At 45.9% G+C, this 6,152-nt stretch overlaps 1 long non-coding RNA gene across 1 annotated transcript; it reads right to left on the reverse strand.

The window, feature by feature from the left end:
* Window positions 1-600: 600 nt before the first annotated feature.
* LOC103877151 lies at window positions 601-2,446 on the reverse strand. Its single transcript, XR_636731.4, has 3 exons — window positions 2,274-2,446; window positions 1,763-1,888; window positions 601-671 (listed from the first exon to the last, which is right to left on the reverse strand). It is a non-coding gene; the product is annotated as an uncharacterized LOC103877151 (long non-coding RNA).
* Between the last annotated feature and the right edge of the window lie 3,706 nt (window positions 2,447-6,152).

Below are 6,152 nucleotides of genomic sequence, written 5' to 3' on the forward strand. Positions count from 1 at the left end.
GCATTACCCACAGCTGTCGCCTCCTACCCAGTTCAAAGCAGAGCTGAGAAGAGTCCATGAAAGACGAGTCAGCAGTGAATAAATAAGCCCACAAGTTAATATGTCATTAGGCAATATCCTTTAAACACTCTTTAAATTTGGACCTGTGACACAATTTCTCTTGGTTCACGAAGCAAAACTTGACAGAAAGGAAACCTCCCTCCCCTTTTAAGCTTGAAGAGTCTGCCAGGCCAGACAATGCCAGGAATCTTCTCCATCATATATTTAATCATAAGTTGATTGTGAGCTCTTAAGCAATGTCCTCAGTGCCATGCCAGGGCCCAGCACAATAGTGCTGGCTTCCCAGGGCTGAAACACCTTCCAACTCTCTCTCTTCCTCTCATCTCTCTCCCACTCTCTCTCTCTCCAAAGCAAATAAATGAGCATCGCTGAGCATCTTGGATCTGCATCACCCAATTTCTGGGATAGAACACAGAATTGATAGGCACATCTTTATTTCTCTCTACAATATGTATTCTTGTGTAATAATCTCCCTCCCATTTCCTAGAGTGTCTTCCAGCCAAATGATGACAAACATGATACAAACACCACTTGCAGAAGAGATGGTCTTTTATTAGTTCTTAGAAAGGGCTTCATTCCCTTCCAGGCTTGTCTTTGTAACTGGGAACCGGCTGATGGTTGGGAGTAAAGCAAATAGATTAGAAGAGTAAACACCAGGTTTCGGAAAGACGATTATGCTTATAACGGTAAAATAATTATAAGCAGGAACCTCTAAGCAGACTCGAGTTTACCCCCAGGAAGAATTGTACTATTAGAGTTTTATGATGGATTAAGATTGGGGTTTCAAACGGTTTAATTGCACCTCTTTTGAAGTGCTACCACTTGATTTCTAGAAATAGGGAGAAAATAATAATTTCATATTTATAATTCTTTTTTTTTTTTCTGAGGAGCTGTCTGGGTTTCAGAACTGATTTCTCATGCAGAGGAGATATGGAAATGTCAGCAAATTATTCAGAGTTCCATTTTAGCAATCACCACTCGGGATGATTTAGTCTGCTACAGAAACCGGTTTCTGGTTCTGGTACATAGGTTCTTTTTATGCAAATAGAATTCTACACAAATGACTCCAAATCCCAGGTTATTCATTTCTCAATTATCATTCACTTTTAAGCAAGAATTGAGTTTGAAAGTATCCCCATTACGGGCTATCTGTACAATTTGTGCCACCTGCATACCGCCTTTCCGACCGAGTGACTTTGTTGAGGCCACTTGAAATTAGCAGCCATTAGGTCTTATTTCTGCAAATCTACATGCCTCGGCCCAGATATTGCAGATCATTAGTGAGCCCAAATGGAGGCGTAGGGAATGAGCACCCGCCAGCACTTGTCACTTCACTGTGACTGCTGCCTGGTCTGATAAAATGGAACGAGCCAGCAAGAGGGACTTTTCTTCCGCCCAGGACGATTGAACTGTTGCATAAAATGAGATCGCGCACAGAGCGGAGACAGTGTGATCTCACTAGAGAGACTGGCATTAATGTGCGTCTCCCAAGTCACTCAAGTGAAGGGAAAGATTCCAGCGGATGGCAGGAGGCCAAGTGACAAAGAAAGCCAAGGGCACAATGGGAAAGACGCTTTGAGGCCGCACTGGGGAGAGGTGAGAGACACGGACAATGGCCCAATTACTGCGAAGAAATCAAAGGCGCGCTGGCTGTGCACCAGGCGCTGAATTTTCGAGTGACTCAAAGAATGGAAAGGCTAACCCGGTGTGCGTTGTCTGACGGATGCAAGGTGGTGCGTGCGGGTGTCTGGGCCTTTACAGTGTGTCCTCGCCAGATGAGATCCTCTTTTAGGCCTGCCCAGGGAGAGTCACGGTACAAGGGGAGTTCCTGCAAGGTTCGAGAGGTCAGACCTCCTGGAAGGAAGAGTCCCCGCAGCCCAGAAGATTTTCATCCTCCCTGGAGGCCTTTCCCTTTGTGGGGGCCTCTCCCTCCACCCAGCTGTGCCTACATCCCCCCACCTGCAGTGGCTTTAAAGCCTGGGGATCCCCTTAGCCACATCGTCCCTCTAATAACAAAGCAAAATCATCCCAGGACACCTGGGAAGCAAGCCACTGCTTAATGAAAAGCAAATGAGGGCCATTATACTTAAACTACAGTATTAGTTGTTGCCAGAGACAAAATGTAAGAACTGCCCCGAGATATTTTTGTTGCCAAAACAAAGTAAATCAGTGAGAGTCCATAGAGATACATTTGTTCCTTCTAAATAGCACACCTTTTTGGATGACCAAACATTCTGGTTTGCCTGGATGCTCCCTGTGTTAGCACCGAAAATCCCAAGAGAAACCTGCAGTCTCAGGGAAAACGGGGCAGTCGGTCACGCTGCTTTTAGCTAATATCAGGGTAGTCAATTTAAGGTATGGTAAGGTAAATGACTCCGTGTTTTCAGACCTGGGTAGCAAAAAGCAAACAGAAGATTCACTCTCTTTGCTTTATCTACAGACATAAAAGTATTATGACAAATTCCACATGACCCAGTTTAGCAGGTAGACCCCAAAGACTCTGGAGCCATACTAGCTGGAACGGGGATCCCTGGTTCCACTACCCACCAACTGTACGAACTTCAGCAAGTTAGCACTCAACTCCTCTGTGCCTCAGTTTCCTTCTCTGTGAAGTGGGGGTACTAATAGAATACGTTTCAGACGGTTGTTTCAGAATTAAATGAACTGGTAGAAGTGAGGGTCTTAGTGCAGTACCCGGAACATGGTGTTTATCATGACTTAGTTACCATCAGCATTATTGCTATTATTATTACTTCTCTTTTCATAAACTCCAAATTGCCACCAGGTATAGCAAGGGTTAAAATACATGTAACCCCTGAGTACAAATTAAACCTCCTATCACTACTTAACTGCTGTAATTCCTGTGTCATTAAACATTGTCTTCTTTAGACCTAAGAATGTGATTTTTTTCCTTCTTGACCCTGTGCTGGCCTGGAACCTTCGCATGGCCCTGGCTGCAGCTGCTCCATCCTGCTCAGGGAAAGGCACCCATTGGCTTCCTAATACCCCCTCTGCCGAAGTTTTCTTTTGAACCTGTAGTTCAGAATCCTGAGCTCTGCTGTCTTCTTTGCTTTGTGACGCGATCTGGGCTCACTGCAACTGCCACCTCCCGGGTTCAAGTGATTCTCCTCCCTCAGCCTCCCAAGTACCTGGGATTACAGGTGAGTGCCACCACGCCTGGCTATTTTTTTTTTTTTTTTTTTTTTGTATTTTTAGTAGAGGTGAGGTTTCACCATGTTGGTCAGGCTGGTCTCGAACTCCTGACCTCAAATGATCCACTCACTTCGGCCTTCCAAAGTGCTAGGATTACAGGTGTGAGCCACTGTGCCTGGCTGCCCTGCTGTCTTCTGTCTCTACCTCGGGGCACTAACTGCCTCAACACACATACATACACACACACACAAACACACACCACATACACACTGTTGTGCACCATTCCTGTTGCTCCACGGACCCCAGTTCATCCCTAGAGAGTGCACCAGAATGTTTTCACCATTTCCACGTGGATTCAAAGTTGGGCCTTTCCCTAATGAACCTTTAAGAAAGGGAAAAAAAAGACACTCATAAAATACCTTTATATGTGATTCTCTTCACTGTCACATTACAGACATCAGTTATGTAAAAGACTATGTCAAATCTCAAAACTCTTGTGTACATGCTGGTCCTTTGACATATTCAACAAATAATTAAAATCACACCCTTTGTCTCTAGGACTTCACACAAGATACCTCCCGACACGTCATTTCATGTATTGAGGAACCGCTATGTGCAAGGCACGGCATTAGGGGCTGGGAAACTGTCTAGCCTTGGAGTATGTGTGTGTCTGGTTGGGGGCAGCTCCAATGTGAACTATTTAGGATTAAGCAGAGGTCAAGAAATTCTGACTAGGAATGGAGGGAATAGAGGCTGACCTGGCTCCAAAAGTGCAACTGGTGGTCAGGCACTGTGCTTGAGTGGGGACAATGGTTCTGATATGTGAAGTTATTAGTTCTAGGTGACCAGTCAGGCAGCTCAGAGGCTGAGTCCTGGTTCCTGGAGATCCATCCACTGCCTATGGAAGAGATTTGAGATGCTGGAGACAGAGATAGTGAGAGTATCATAGCCAGGTGGGCTGGACCTCAGGGAAGGACACCGTCATTGAGGGAAACTGAGGAAAGAGAAGATCACATCGAGAAGGCCCAAGTGGGATGGGAGGTAGAAGATGCTGCAGGTCGGGAGGTATTCATGGGATTCCGCGAATCCTTGTCTGGTTAGAAGGAAAGGAGACATAGAGGGGGGGTCAAGGGCATGTGTGGCTCTGACCCTCAATGACCTTATCTCGGGCCCAAGCATTGCCAGGTGGGAACTGAAAATTATTAATGGAGTTGAAACCGTTCATCCATGTATCACTCAGGGTCCTGGCTGGACACAGAGAGTACCACAAACTGGGTAGTTGGATGATTTAATAAAGGAGCTATTACAAAGGTACAGGCAGAGTTTAGGGAAATCAACAAAAGCATTAGAGACAGCCATTACCACCCTGAGATAGAACTGGAGAGAGGAGGGCTGCCTGATGGACGTCGTGGCCTTCGTGGAGGGGGGCAGCCAGCCCAAGACCGTCCATATGCAGGGAGCTGGCAGAATCAATCCCTCCACCTCACTCTCTCCCCACCCGCTAACCAGAAGGCAGAGGGCTGGGGCATCTGTTAGGGTGGTCCACACAGGCTAGTGTCCCCGGACAAGGGAACTAGCCAGCTGACTTCACCCTTCTGCCCCTTAGAGTCCTTTCTTTTATTCAGGAAATAATTTGTATCTCCAATCAAGGGACCACAAAGTCCCCTCAGTGACTGTATTAGGGTTAATTTGGTCACACTCTCCTGAAACCTAATACATTATCCATGACTTGTACTCTTCATGAGGGGGAGAAAACAGGAGGAACCACAATTCATTATCAGACACACAGATGCTACCGTCCCCTCTTCTGTACTTGGTCAAGGTCTGAGCTGATGATATCGCTTCCTTCTTCCACCTTTCCCTCTGCCACCACCTTGGACAGACAGATAGGGTGACTCAGATCTTTATTCCTGCAAAATCTCGGTCCTCAGTGGTCTTGCCTTCATCAGGTTGCCAAAGTTTTTTATTTGTCCAGGATTTCTGGCAAGTGAGTGCTAAAAGGTACCCTAGGGAACCCCTGGTGAGAAACAAGAGTTTTTCCTTCCTCCATGCTGTAGAGGTCACCCATCTCCCCTTTGGTAATCAGATCAATCTGTGGATTTACTTCAATAATTACAACGTAATCAGAACCACCACTGTAATCACTGTCACCCGCTGGTTAAGATTCTGATCTCGTTAGTTATTCTCCAGGAGCCATCTGGCTATTTCAACAGGTAATTGGAGTAGAGATGTGGCTGGAGTCTCTGCTCTTGCTTATATCAAGTCTTTGATAGCAATACTCATCTCTGCAAATTCCCAGGAACATGGCGTGTCTTTGGTTGACTTTCTTAATCATGGGTGCTGGGGAAATTCCAGAGACTTCTACTTGATTCTTCCTACTGTAGTAGTCTTCGCGCCATGTCCAGGAACCAAGTGTATCTATTCCCATTATAATCCTGATAGTAGGGAAATTAACCACAGGATGGGTTCCCAGTCTCAGTAGACCTTCTGTGACATGGTCTAGGGCAAAGACTTTATCTACCACTTATTTCAAAATGTCTCTACTGTGATGTGTGGCCCACAACTGCTGCAAAATAGGTGAGTCCCAAAGTGGGGAGGGTTTTTGGCTTTCCCCAGGAAAGAACTTAAGGAGAAGCAGGTGATGTTGAACAGTACTGCTCTTCGGGCAGCAGAGATACCTCACAGGCAGTATACCTCGACTGGCAAGGAGGGCTTTTGGCAAATCTGTTTATACTAATGTAAACCCACTTTCAATTATATACAAATTAAGGGGTGGGCCAATGCAAATTAAAGGACAGGTTATTTAGAACGTTCTAGTAAGGGAGGCAGTCATTTCCGGGTTGTTGCCATGGAAAGGGGTGGTAACTTTCGGGTCATGGCGATGGCATCTGTAAACTGTCATGGCGCTGGTGGGAGTGTCTTATGTTAATGAGCGTAAG

Source organism: Papio anubis, chromosome 14 (genome assembly GCF_008728515.1).
Source record: "Papio anubis isolate 15944 chromosome 14, Panubis1.0, whole genome shotgun sequence".
Classification (NCBI taxonomy): Eukaryota; Metazoa; Chordata; class Mammalia; order Primates; family Cercopithecidae; genus Papio; species Papio anubis.